The sequence below is a fragment of the Apium graveolens genome, chromosome 10, assembly GCF_009905375.1.
Source record: "Apium graveolens cultivar Ventura chromosome 10, ASM990537v1, whole genome shotgun sequence".
In the NCBI taxonomy this organism is placed as follows: Eukaryota; Viridiplantae; Streptophyta; class Magnoliopsida; order Apiales; family Apiaceae; genus Apium; species Apium graveolens.
In genome coordinates, this window is record NC_133656.1 from 209,425,837 (window position 1) to 209,440,415 (window position 14,579).

Consider the following 14,579-nt stretch of genomic DNA (forward strand, 5'->3'; position numbering starts at 1 on the left):
GCCCTTCTTTGAGACAACAACTTTAGGAGATTCCTCCTCAGCCTTAAGAGCAACTATCCTTGACTTTTTCCCATGTCTCTTGCTCCTTTGATCCATCTCAAGTTCATAAGTCTTGAGCATACCATAAATTTCATCAAGAGTACTTTCATCAAGAGCATATTTGTCTCTTATGGTAGTATACTTCAAATCCCAATTTCAGGAAGAGCTAAAAGAAATTTCAGATTTGAATCTTCAAGATCATATTCCTTGTCCACCAGTGACAGATCATTCAAGAGTTTGACAAACCTGTCATATAATTCAGTTAATGACTCACTAGCTTTTGAGTCATACTCTTGAGTGAGTATAGTCCTCATGTTCTTTTTGATTGCATCAGTTCCCTGGCATCTTGTCTCCAAAGCATCCCATATCTCCTTTGCAGTCTTGCAATTAATTACCCTATTTGACATGACATTATCAATGGCACTATGCAGCAAATGCCTTACCCTTGTATCCTTGGCAATAGATGAGATGTCTTCAGTTGTGTAATCACCTTTCTCCTTTGGTATGAACTTTGCTGGTTGATCTGCAACTGCAACAGAGAGCTTGGTAGGCTTATATGGTCCTTCATTAATCCTATCAAAGTATTCTGGATCTGTAGCTTCAAAAAATATAGCCATCTTCACTTTCCATATGGGATACTCAAAAGGTCTCAGTATGGGAACCCTAATAGTCTCATATCAACTGTGGATTTGAGTGTTTTTAGTTTCTTCAGTTTTGGTGGGTTTGGTTGGAGGTTGTGCTTCTTCAGACATGATTGTTTGGATATTTACTGTATGTGTGTTAACAGATAAGCTCTGATACCAATTGTTAGGTCACACAACACTGTGGAAGGGGGTTGAATATAGTGTTATTACAATCAAATCGATCTTGAACACAAGTAACAATACACAGATATATTCAATATAATAAATTATGTTACAATGGAACTGTTCTCTCTCAGTGATGAACAAATATCACTAAGAGCTGCTAGGTTACAATGAATAATGTATCTCAATAATGATAACACATATAGTGTAAACCTATGTCTGTGTTTATATACTACACAGTTACAAGATAACTTCTAATTGAAATGGAATATAATTTGATCTCCTAAAATATATCAATCAGATATCTTATACAAGTCTTCCAGTCTTCTAATTCTTTCCATGCATATCTTCTTTTGTTTTAGTCTCGATCTTCTACTGTTAATCAACTTCCTTCCTTAACTGTAAGTCCTCCCATACTTAAGTTCTGACATGACCTTAAGTCCTGATATTATGTTCCGACTTCCAGTAAGTCCTGATTCCAGTAAGTCCTGATATTTCCTGTTTGTTAAGATCTGAAAACTAAACATGAAACATATAAGACATGACATCTCAAATATATCTAACAATCGTATTTTCGTGTAAAATTAAATATTAACATAAATTAAATTAAATTAATATAAATATTTTGTGGTCAAAATTTTACAAAACATAAGAAATTTAATGTGCTACAAAAGTTTTTGAGTTCACTTTTAAGTTCTTATTAGATAAGCAACGTCGCCGCTATTTATCACATTCTTCTTTTATTATTATATTTTTTTTATCGTATATAACCCAAAGCTGCTACCCTTTTGGTGCACACTGGGTAAACCCTATGGGCTCACGCAATAGCCGACAAACTGATAAGTGACATTTTATACCACTTAGTGCGTCTCATAACAACTTCAATTGGTGTCTTGAACTTAAATATTTTGTGTATTTGACGCGTTTTCTTTAGATAGGTGGTTTTCATCAAATTAAGCTTAAGGAAGTACTTGGAATCAGTCTAGGGGTGATGAGTGAAGAAATCAGCAAAAATAGAAGCAAAATAAAGTATTTTCCAGAAGGATAGCACGCGACCGCGCGCCCATAGCAGGCGACCGCGTGCCAGCAAGCGGCCGCATGGAGACAGCAGGCGACCGCGTGCGTGCGGAATTTCAGATCTGGATTTTATTAATTCAAGTACAATTGGGCTTCTGTTGGCGCTGGTTCTCTTTGGCTATTATATAAACCTTATGGCAAGACGTTTTCTTCATCAAGAGCAAGAAGATTGAGAAGACCGTTTTAGCACGCAACAACGAAGAAGATGAAGCGTATATTTATCTTGTGATTCTTTTAATTCATTGTAATAGTGGATGCTAGTTTTCTTTATGCTTTGAACCTTAATACTCTTTTGACGTACTTCATTATTTATTAAGTATTTTTATTATCCATATATTATTGTGTTATTATCATGCTTTCATATGAACCCATGGTGATGATGAGTTCTATTATGGGCTAATCGTGATCATGGGATCCTAGCGGATTTACTATGGAATTCTTTAGTTAATTATTTAATACCTTGGTATGTGGTGATTGTATGATATCTAGTATAGGTTGTGCTTATTCGTCTTATATGCGTCGCGAACATGTAAGATAGCCTGTTAATCTCTTGTAAAGCGACAGTGAATCTTGAGATTTAGAACTTGCCATGCTAGCATAGGTTCATGTATTGTATGCATGATTAGTGGGTAACTCTAACCGTTTTACTTGCCCTGTATAATCATCATGAATAACTTGCGCTTAAATCGTTATGTTGTCAAATTCTGTAGATATATAGGGTCTCAACATAATTGATGCCTATTCAACTTCTATCTTAATTGTGGATGCTTGGTATAATGGTATTCGTAGAACGAAAGTTGGCATTTATCAGTTTCGTGTTGTTCAATTAATATCATCACCATTACATGCTAAGGTTAATAACAATAACTATTGAATGAAGTAGTAATGAAGTTAGGATCTCCTGTGTGTTTAATATTGTTAATTCAAGTGTTTAATTCTCGTAGTAATTATTAGTTTACCAACCTTAATTGTTATTGTCTTGGCATTGAAGAATAATTATACATTGGTGAGTAAGTGTTAATTAAATATAATTAATCAGAGTCTCTGTGGGAATGAACTAGGAATCATTCTATATTACTTGCGAACGCGTATACTTGCGTGATTTATTTAGCGCATGCTTTGTGCCTAACAAGTTTTTGACGCCGCTGCCGGGGACTCGGTGTTAATTTGTTTAGTTTATGTACTTGCCATCAGTGGTCATTAGGATTAATTGATTAAGACTTGTTACTTACTGCTTTCGGTTGTGTTTCAGGTACTCTAGCGAGCATTTATGCAAACACATTCTCGCACTCGCAAGAGAAATTTGGATAAAGTTGAGGAGACAGATAAAGCTCTTGACTTTCCGGAGAAGATAGTTTTTGAAGATTCGGATAAAGAGAATGAAAAGAAAGAACCTGAAATAATGGGTGATCGTCTAGCTCAAGATGATCAAGCTCTTATGGACTTTTCTCGGCCTAAAATTGATGACATTTAGTCAAGCATCATTCATCCGGCTATTCAGACCAATACTTTTGAAATCAAGTGGGGCACTATTCAGATGGTGCGACTTCTGTTTCTTTCGGAGGGGCTGTGACTGAAGATCCCAACATGCATATCAGGAATGTTGTCGAGATATGTAGTACTTTCAAATATAATGGTGTCACTGATGAGGCTATTAAGCTGAGGCTTTTCCCATTCTCTCTGAGGGACAAAGCTAAGGACTGGTTACATTCTTTACCAGCTGGGTCCATCACTACTTGGGAAGATCTTGCGTAAAAGTTTCTGGTGAAGTTCTATCCAATGGCCAAAACTGTAGCTACGAGGAGTGCTCTTACTCAATTTGCGCAGCAACCAGGAGAATCTATGTGCGAAGCTTGGGAGCGCTACAAAGAGATGTTGAGAAAGTGTCCACATTATGGGATGCCTGACTGGATGGTGATCACTGGTTTCTATAATGGTTTGGGGGTCCAATTTCGACCCATGCTCGAAGCAGCTTCTGGAGGCGCCTTGTGGGCCAAAGGCTATACTGAGGCCTATAATCTCATTAAAACTATGGCTGCAAATGAGTATCAAAACCCAACTCAAAGGATGATGCCTGGGAAAGTAGCAGGTATTCTGGAAGTTGATGCAGCTACAGCTATTGCAACACAACTCACGACGCTGACTATGAAGGTCGATTCTTTAACCAACTATGGCGTAAATCAATTATCTAGTGTATGTGAGCTTTGTGCAGGCTCTCATGCTACAGATCAGTGTTCTCATTCATATCTGTTCAGTATATGAATAATTTCCAGAAATCACAGCAGCTTGTGCCCGCTACTTATCATCCTAATAACAGAAATCATCCCAATTTCAGCTTGAGCAATAATCAGAATATTGTTCAGCAGTCATATCAGCAAGCTGCAAATAAACAGCTTAATCCACCTGAATTCCAACAACCTCAGCAATTTGCTCAAAGGCAACCATATCCTCAACAAGGAGGTGTTGTTCCACCTTCTAGTGCTGATTTCGAGGAGTTAAAGCTATTGTGGAAAAGTCAGGCCATTTCTATCAAGAGCCTGGAAAATTAAATTGGACAAATAGCCAATGCCTTGCTCAATCATCAACCTGACATACTTCCCAGCAATACTGAAGTGCCATGCAGGAAGGAAGCTAAAGAGCAAGTCAAAGTTGTCACCTTAAGGTCTGGAAAAGTTGCTGATGCTGAAAAAGCAAAAGATGTAGAAGTTGAAGTTGTAGATGAAGAAGGAATGTAAAAGTAGAAAGAGGGGGAACCAAGGAAGACTACTGTTGAACACGCTCTGCCTGAGGGTAATACAGGGGAGAAACAACTCTATCCTCTACCACCATTTCCTAAGCGATTGCAAAAACAAAAGTTGGACAAGCAATTTGGTAAGTTTCTGGAGGTGTTCAAGAAACTTCACATCAACATACCTTTCGCTGAGGCTCTTGAGCAAATGCCTAGTTATGCGAAATTCATGAAAGGTATTATTTCGAGGAAGGTGAAACTGGATGATCTTGATACCGTTGCTCTGACGGAAGAGTGCAGTGCCGTGCTACAACAAAAGTTACCTCCAAAGCTTAAGGATCCAGGTAGCTTCACTATTCCTTGCACCATTGGCAAGTTGTCATTTGACAAGTGCCTTTGCGATTTGGGAACAAGCATCAATCTGATACCGTTGTCTATCTTCAAAAATTTGAATTTGCCTGATCCGAAGCCCACCTACATGTCTCTACAATTGGATGATCGTTCGATTACATACCCACGAGGCATCATGGAGGACGTGCTAGTAAAGGTGGACAAGCTCATCTTTCCTGCATATTTTGTCATTCTGGATTTCGAGGAAGATAAGAAGATTCCCATAATATTGGGAAGACCTTTCTTGGCTACAGGCCGTACTTTGATAGATGTGCAAAAAGGTGAACTCACTATGAGGGTGCAAGATCAAGATGTGACATTCAATGTGTTCAATGCGATGAAATTCCCTACGGAAGATGAGGAGTGCTTCAAGGTGGATTTGGTCGATTCTGCAGTTACTTCAGAACTTGATCATGTGCTAAGGTCTGATGCCTAAGAAAACTCCTTATTGGGGGATTTTGACAGTGAAGATGATGAAAGCAAAGAGCAGTTATAATATCTGAATGCTTCTCCTTGGAAACGGAAGCTAGACATGCCATTTGAATCTCTTGGTAATACTGATCTCAAGAATGCTGAGGGAAAGCTCAAACCATCTATTGAGGAAGCACATACTTTGGAGCTTAAACCATTGTGTGAACACTTGAGGTGGGCTTTTTTAGGTGATGCATCTACTTTGCCTGTTATTATTGCATCTGACCTTTCAGGTAGTGATGAGGACAAGCTCTTGAGGATTCTGAGAGAATTCAAATCGGCCATCAGATGGACTATAGCAGATATAAAAGGGATCAACCCTTCGTACTACATGCATAAAATTCTGCCAGAGGAAGGTAGCAAGCCGACTATTGAGCAACAGCGAAGGCTTAATCCTATCATGAAAGAAGTGGTGAAAAAAGAAATTCTACAATGGCTGGATGCAGGAATCATATATCCTATTTCTGACAGTTCTTGGGTGAGCCCCGTGCAATATGTACCTAAGAAATAAGGTATTACTGTGGTAGCAAATGAGAAGAACGAGCTCATCCCCACTCGAACAGTCACAGGATGGAGGGTATGCATGGACTACAAGAAGTTGTATAAAGCCACGAGGAAGGATCACTTCCCTCTTCCATTCATTGATCAGATGTTTGACAGGTTGGCTGGTCATGAGTATTATTGTCTTCTGGATGGCTATTCGGGCTACAATCAGATTTGCATTGCACCAGAAGATCAAGAGAAGACTACTTTCACTTGTCCATTTAGCACGTTTGCTTTTCGCAGAGTTTCTTTTGGCTTATGTGGTGCACCTGCCACTTTTTAGAGATGCATAATGGCCATATTCTCTGATATGATTGTAAATAATATCGAAGTGTTCATGGACGACTTCTCCGTCTTTGGACATTCGTATGATAAATGCTTGAATAATCTCCGTTTGGTGCTCAAACGGTGTGTTGAGACCAATCTGGTGCTCAATTGGGAAAAATATCACTTCATGGTGCAACAAGGCATCATTTTTGGGCATAAGGTCTCTAGTAAAGGTCTTGAGGTGGATAAAGCCAATGTGGGCGTCATTGAAAATCTTCTGCCACCAATTTCTGTGAAAGGAATCCGTAGCTTTCTTGGTCATGCGGGTTTTTATCGGCCTTTCATCAAGGACTTCTCTAAGATATCTAAGTCGTTGTGCAACTTGCTCGAGAAATATATGCCTTTCAAATTTGATGATGAATGTTTGGCAGCATTCGAGACTCTCAAGAAGAGTTTAATCACCGCACCAGTTATTACGGCACCTGATTTGAGAGAACCTTTTGAGATGATGTGTGATACAAGTGATTATGCAGTGGGAGCAGTTATTGGGCAGTGAAAGACTAATATCTTTCATGTGGTCTACTATTCTAGTAAGACGCAAAATGGAGCCCAACTGAACTACACCACTACTGAGAAGGAGCTCTTGGCTATAGTTTTTGGTTTCGAAAAATTTCGATCTTATCTACTTGGGATAAAGGTGACAGTGTTCACTGATCACGCTGCCATCCGCTATCTGGTCTCAAAGAAGGATTCGAAGCCTAGACTTATTCGTTGGGTTCTCTTACTACAGGAATTCGAGTTGGAGATCAAGGATTGGAAAGGTACTAAAAATCAAGTAGTTGACCATCTCTCTAGATTGGAGAATCCCGATTCTACTTCACATGATAAGACATTGATCAACGAATCTTTTCCAGATGAGCAGTTATTCGCAATTCAAGAGGAAGATCCATGGTTCACAGATATTGTGAACTTGTTAGCAATATAATGCCTTCTAATATGAATGCGGCTCAAAAGAAGAAGTTTCTGCATGAGGTGAAGTGGTACATGTGAGATGAACAATATTTGTTTAGATAAGGAGCTGACCAGATCATCAGGAGATGTATCCCATTCTATGAGACGGAGGGGATATAACGAGACTTTCATTTCACAGTTTATGGTGGACATTATGGTGGTGAAAAGACAGCAGCTCGTATTCTTCAAGCAGGTTTTTTCTGGCCTACTTTGTTTAGGGATGCACATCAGTTCATTTTAAGGTGTGATCGTTGCCAAAGAGTTGGGAATCTTTCCAGAAAGGATGAGATGCCTTTAAATGTGCTACTTGAAGTTGAGGTCTTCGATGTTTGGGGAATCAATTTCATGGGACCATTTATCTCGTCCTGCAATAATCAGTACATCTTGCTGGCAGTCGATTATGTCTCGAAATGGGTAGAAGTCAAAGCTCTACCGACTAATAATGCAAAGGTAGTGTTGAGTTTTCTTTATAAGAAGACATTCACAAGGTTTGGAACGCCACGAGTTATCATAAGTGACGAAGGGTCGCATTTCTGCAATCGTAAGTTCACTTCTATGATGCAACGCTATAATGTGAATCATCGTATTGCTACTGCCTATCATCCACAAACTAATTGTGACGCCCTCCAAACCCGAGTTCTAAATTTGGGCCAATAAACCAAAATAAAATAATCACAGCGGAATAATATAATAAATATGACCCCTTGCATGCAACTGGATCGATCACAGGTTATAGTATGGAATATGCACTATTACAAACCAATTGTTATTACAAACCATAGTCTAATTAATTTTATAACTTATTCAAATTTTATTACAAACCTCTAGACTAATTAAGCGTCCCAAACTGTCTACCTGGAAACACACCAACTGTCTACAAGCACACAACTTCTAGTCCGACCTGGAACTCAAGCTTGCCCTGGTCTAGCTGGAAAAAATCAAGATATAATACAAGTATGAGCGAAAGAAATGCTCAGCAAGCAGTAAATAACTTATGATTTTAGATAACACAATAATATATCTGATGAACAAAACCAACCACAATACCTTAACAGTATCAAAAACTGACATATCTTTGATAAATAAACAATAATTGCAATATATTTTGTTTTGGGATTGGAATCCTTAAACGATAGTGTGTTGCCGTTGGTGATCAGCCGCGGAGCAACACCGGTATGCCGAAGCATATCCAACTAAACAAAAGGTACCCAAGGCACATATTGGTCTAGCAAGGTGTTATATCCTGTATAACACATAGCTCACACTGGACCGCCGCCACGGCCTCTTACGCAACCATCCAACCCATAAAAAAACAATTTTCCGTCAAAGGAGTCGAATCAAATGACATCCTTAGCCACATAACTCCCCTTTTCTCATGGTCCGGAGTTTTCTCAACAACCAATGGCGAAATAACCAGAACAATTAGTTATTCGCTAATCTCAATTCAAAGCTTTGCTGTATAGAGTAATTTATAGCAAAATATAAAACGTTTAACTATTCTGAACTTAAAATAGTATGGATATTAAAAGAATAAAGTCCAGAGTCAATATCAATTGAATGATAAATAAATATATAGGTACTTGCATAATATAATTCGAAATGAACATCACTTGAACGATAAGTGAAGTTAGGGTTACTTGCCTGGTATGCTCGATAACCTCTTACTATAACTCTGCTTATAACTGTTGGCTACTATCTCCGTCTAACACTTGACTGCACTCCTTGCTACTCGATTCTATAAACAAAAGAACTATCTTAATTGATAGACCAAACTCAATCGACGTAACTATACGTCTTAACATCTACCCGATGGTTTATAACCAGCATGGCATTTTAAAACTGTAACAGATAGCATGCATATCACGTAACACATAATCATGGCATTTGTATAACAGGTAATCATATATTTCATGTAACACGTAAGTTAGATCATTAAAAGATACGTCTCAGTGCGTTCAAAATGAAAATTAGGTCAATATTAGCATTTACCGATCAAATACCGACTCAAACTGATACACAAATCGAATGACATTGCAATACAAAAGAAATTAGGTCTCAAAAGTATTTTTATTGGAAGCGTAATATTTTTTTGAGTCTGTACGCGTTCGTTTCGTATTAAACGGACGAACTGTTTAATTATTATGAATAAAATAAGTAATAAATAGATTTAAATCAATTAATAATAATATTAATTGATTTTTAAATACCAAAATATAATTTTTTAAAACCTAAAAATAATTTATAGGAATTATTTGAATTAATTATAAATAATTTATATTTATTTAACTATTTATAAATAAAATTAACTAATTAAATAATTTTAATCAATTAATTAAATTCATAAATAATCAACTAAAATAAATTCTAAATAATTAAATCAAATTAGATTTTTGAAAATAATAAAATAAAATAATTTTAGGAATTTAAAATAATTAAGAAAATAATTTTTAGAATTTATAATTAATAAGTAAATGATTTTTGAAATTAAAAGAAATCATTTGGAAAAATTTAAACTCAATTTTGAATTAAAATAAAAGAAAATTTAGTGAAAACAGTTTCTACAATTTATTCTGAAACAGAAAAGATCAGTGGCCGCCAAGGTCGGGGAAGACGACCGGATTTCTGCCGAACCTCGCCGGAATCTGGGTTTCATCCCAGAAACCGGTGAGCTCCGCCGGAATCCGGTTCGTCGCCGGCGAGCCAATAATAGGCCAAAACCCCACCCTTCAACTCATTTCTTTACGCCAAATCATTTCCCACCCTGCCCTGAACTCAGAAACGCAGCTCGTCACTACAAACCGTTACCAACAATCAAACTCCGATCAAAACTCCCCCCTTTTCCGATGAACTAAATCGGAATTTCGATTTCTTCGATTCCTCCACCAAATCAAACGAGTAAGAGCTCAAATTAAAGTTTGAACAAATTAGAATCTATTCCTAAGCTTTAAACTAACCCAGAATCACGCATATTCCCAGAAATTCGAGTTGAAAAATCTAATAAAACCATAAACCCGAACTTACTCAAATCTCAACCAAAATTAACATATGAATATACCAAATCGATCCTTAGGACCCCAGGAACATTAATCGATACTCAAACACACCAAACAATCAGTCTATAAGCAAAACCGAATTGAAATAACAAAAAATGAAAAAAAACGAAATCACAGAGGGATTAACCTCAGATGCTGATGTTTGTATCAACAGCTAGAGCTTGAAGAGAGCTTTACATCGACTACTTGAACGCCCCAAACGGATCCCGGAATCACCTTCAACTTTGAGTTTTAATTTCTGCCTTCAAGAACACCCCCAAGAACACTCCCTGATTTTTCTTTTATTATTTTTTTCTGAATTTTTAATAAAATAAAAATAATAAATAAAACAGGAATAAGCTATTTATACTTACAACAAATTATATCCCCAAAATTATTTAAGGGTGTTTTTATACCTAAATTACAATAATTAAGCTCCAAAATAATAATTACGGGGAATAATTTTAAAAATGATAAAATACAAAATTAATGTCAAAATTCCCCAAAAATTGCGAATAATTAAAAAATACAAAAATAAAGGGTATTTAAAATACGAAATTTTTTATAAAAATAAAAACATCGATTTTGTGGGGTTTGTCGTCCCGGTGGGGTCCCGGTCCGTTGATTTTTGAGAAACGGAAATGATCCCTAAATTACCAGAAAATCCGAAAACACGTAAAATACATTCAAACGCGCATAAATCGAAATAAAACGAGTATCTTAACAAAGACGCTAATAAATACGCGTCCCGATTGCAGATAGGTTCATGTAATTGCTGTTTAAACATATATTAATCAATCAAAATTTTTTTTGGCCCGCACAGAAACACACATAATAGTTATAACATCTCATATCATGGCATTAATCACTTTAAATTTATAAAACACTTAATATTTATTTATTTAGCATATAATATTCACATAATTTTCCCGGTTATTACATTCTTCCCCCCTTAACAGGATTCTGTCCTCAGAATCAGCCTAAGAAAACAAATGAGGATACTTGGATCGCATTTCGCTTTCCAGCTACCAAGTCGACTCTTCAACCTTGGGATTCCTCCACAAGACTCGCACTAAAGATACAAATTTATTCCTAAGCACTCTTTCTTTCTTATCTAAAATCTGCACTGGTTGCTCTACAAAAGACAAATCTGGCTGGATCTCGATTGGCTCGTATTCTATCACATGGTTCGAATCAGGAAAATAACGCTTCAACATTGACACATGGAACACGTTGTGAATATGCTTCATGTGAGATGGTAACGCTAATTCGTAAGCAACCTTTCCCACACGCTTCAAAATCTCAAAAGGGCCAACATAACGCGGACTCAGCTTTCCTTTCTTTCCAAATCTTGATAAACCTTTCCAAGGAGAAACTTTTAATAACACTGCCTCTCCAACTTCAAATTCCATATCTTTTCTGGTAGGATCAACATATTTGGGTTGACAATCTTGCGCTGTTGTTAATCTTTTCTGAATGAGTTCTATTTTCTCCTTTGTCTGCTGGATCAATTCTGGACCCAAAATCTTTTTCTCACCAACTTCTTCCCAACATATTGGAGATCTACATCTTCTCCCGTACAAGGCTTCGTAAGGCGGCATCCCAATACTGGCATGATAGTTGTTGTTGTAGGAGAATTCAACTAATGGCAAATGCTCGTCCCAACTTCCTTCAAAATCTAGCGCACATACCCTTAGCATATCCTCAATAGTTTGAATCGTCCTTTCACTTTGACCGTCTGTCTGCGGATGATACGCGGTACTCATGTTTAGCTTTGTTACGAGACAATCTTGAAAACTTCTCCAAAATCTTGAATTAAATCGAGGATCTCTATCTGAAATTATGGATACTGGAACTCCATGTCGGGTCACAATTTCCTTAAGATATAACCGTACCAATTTATCCATTGAGAATCTCTCATTGATAGGAAGAAAATGCGCTGACTTCGTCAATCTGTCAATAATAACCCAAATAGCATCATGATTTGCCCTGGTCCTCGGTAATCCAACTACGAAATCCATCGCGATATGCTCCCACTTCCATTCTGGAATGTCCAATGGTTGTATTAGTCCACTGGGCCTTTGATGTTCCGCTTTGACTCGCTGGCAAGTGTAACATTTACTTACCCATTCTGCAATTTCCTTCTTCATGCTTGGCCACCAAAAGTTTTCTCTCAAGTCTTTGTACATCTTCGTACTCCCGGGATGAATTGAATATCTAGAGTTGTGAGCATCTCGAAGAATTTCATCTTTCAGCTCGGCTACGTTGGGTATCCATATTCTGGAAGAAAATCTTAATATCCATTTATCATCCTTTTGACTCCCTATCTATTCTCCTGTCAAACTGTCTCGTTCATGGCTCATTACTTCTTCCTGACATCTTCTTATTTTCTCTAATAGTTCTGGTTGAAAAGACATTGTACATAACACCTCTGTAGACATACTTGGGATACTGACCTCTATTTCTAGCTTCTCAAATTCCTTGATCAACTCCTCTGATGAAATTATCATATTTAACCTTTCTTTTCTTCTTAGAGCGTCGGCCACCACATTTGCTTTCCCTGGATGATAGTTAATAGTACAGTCGTAGTCCTTGATTAGTTCTAGCCATCTTCTCTGCCTCATGTTCAACTCCTTCTGGGTGAAGATATATTTCAAACTCTTGTGGTCCGTGTAGATCTCGCACTTTTCCCCATAAAGATAATGCCTCCAAATCTTCAATCCAAACACTATAGCTGCCAATTCAAGATCATGCGTTGGATACTTTTCTTCATGTGGTTTCAACTGTCTCGAAGCGTAAGCTATCACCTTGTCATGCTGCATCAAAATACATCCCAATCCTTTGTACGATGCGTCACTGTAAATCACAAAATTTCCTTGTTCATCTGGCAAGACTAGTACTGGAGAAGATACTAATATATTCTTTAATTCTTGGAAACTTTCCTCGCATTTCTCGTCCCATTCAAATTTCCGGTTCTTCCTAGTGAGCTTTGTCAACGGCGTAGCTATCTTTGCAAAATCTTGTACAAATCTCCTATAGTAACCTGCCAGTCCCATGAAACTTCGTACTTCTGTTGGTGTTTTTGGCCTCTCCCAGTTGATTATGGCTTCAATCTTCGCTGGATCCACTTCCACTCCTTTATTGCTAATCACGTGCCCAAGAAATCGTACTTCTTTTAACCAAAATTCATACTTGGAAAACTTTGCGTATAATTTCTCCTGTCGCGGTATCTCCAGAACTATCCTTAAGTGCTCTGCATGCTCCTCTTCTATTTTAGAATAGATCAAGATGTCGTCTATAAACACGATCACGAATTTATCCAAATACTTCTTAAATACTCGATTCATCAGATCCATGAAAGCTGCTGGTGCGTTGGTTAATCCAAATGCCATTACTAGAAACTTATAATGCCCATATCTGGTTCTGAATGCGGTCTTCGGAATGTCTTCAGGCTTGATCTTCAGTTGATGATATCCGGATCTTAAATCTATTTTAGAAAACCATACAGCGCCTCACAATTGGTCAAACAAATCATCGATCCTCGGCAACGGGTACTTGTTTTTAATGGTCAGCTTATTTAGTTCTCGATAGTCGATACACAGTCACATACTCCCATCCTTCTTCTTGACAAACAGTACTGGTGCGCCCCATGGGGATATACTGGGTCTTATAACTCCTTTCTCTAAAAGATCTTGCAGCTGAGTTGCCAATTCTTTCATCTCCACTGGTGTCACTCGGTACGGGGCTTTAGAAACTGGTTCTGTTCCAGGTGCTAGATCAATTGCAAACTCAATTTCTCTATCGGGAGGTAATCCTGGTAGATCGTCTGGAAAGACATCTGAAAATTCGTTGACAACTGGAATTGTTTCAAGTGTGGGAACTTCTTTGTTGGTGTCTATCACATGAGCAAAATATGCTTCGCAATTCTGACGCAATAACTTCTTCACTTGAGCGATCGTTAAGAACTTTTTCTCTTGCTTATTCCCCCGAAATATCACCTTCTTCTTACTATCCAAGGTCTGAAATCTTACTTTCCTATTCTTACAATCAATCTGAGCATTATTTTCTGACAACCAATCCATTCCTAAAATAACATCAAATTCTCCCAACTTAAAAGGTATCAAGTTGGCATAGAAATGATGTCCTCCTATCTCAATATCACACCTCGGGCACACTCGGTCGACGGAAACTTGGTCCTTATTAGCTAACTCTATC

General features: G+C 37.6%; 1 non-coding gene across 1 annotated transcript; it reads right to left on the reverse strand.

Annotated features, from left to right (window-relative positions):
- Window positions 1-3,715: 3,715 nt before the first annotated feature.
- On the reverse strand, window positions 3,716-3,823 carry LOC141694388 (small nucleolar RNA R71). Its single transcript, XR_012563701.1, has one exon. It is a non-coding gene; the product is annotated as a small nucleolar RNA R71 (small nucleolar RNA).
- Between the last annotated feature and the right edge of the window lie 10,756 nt (window positions 3,824-14,579).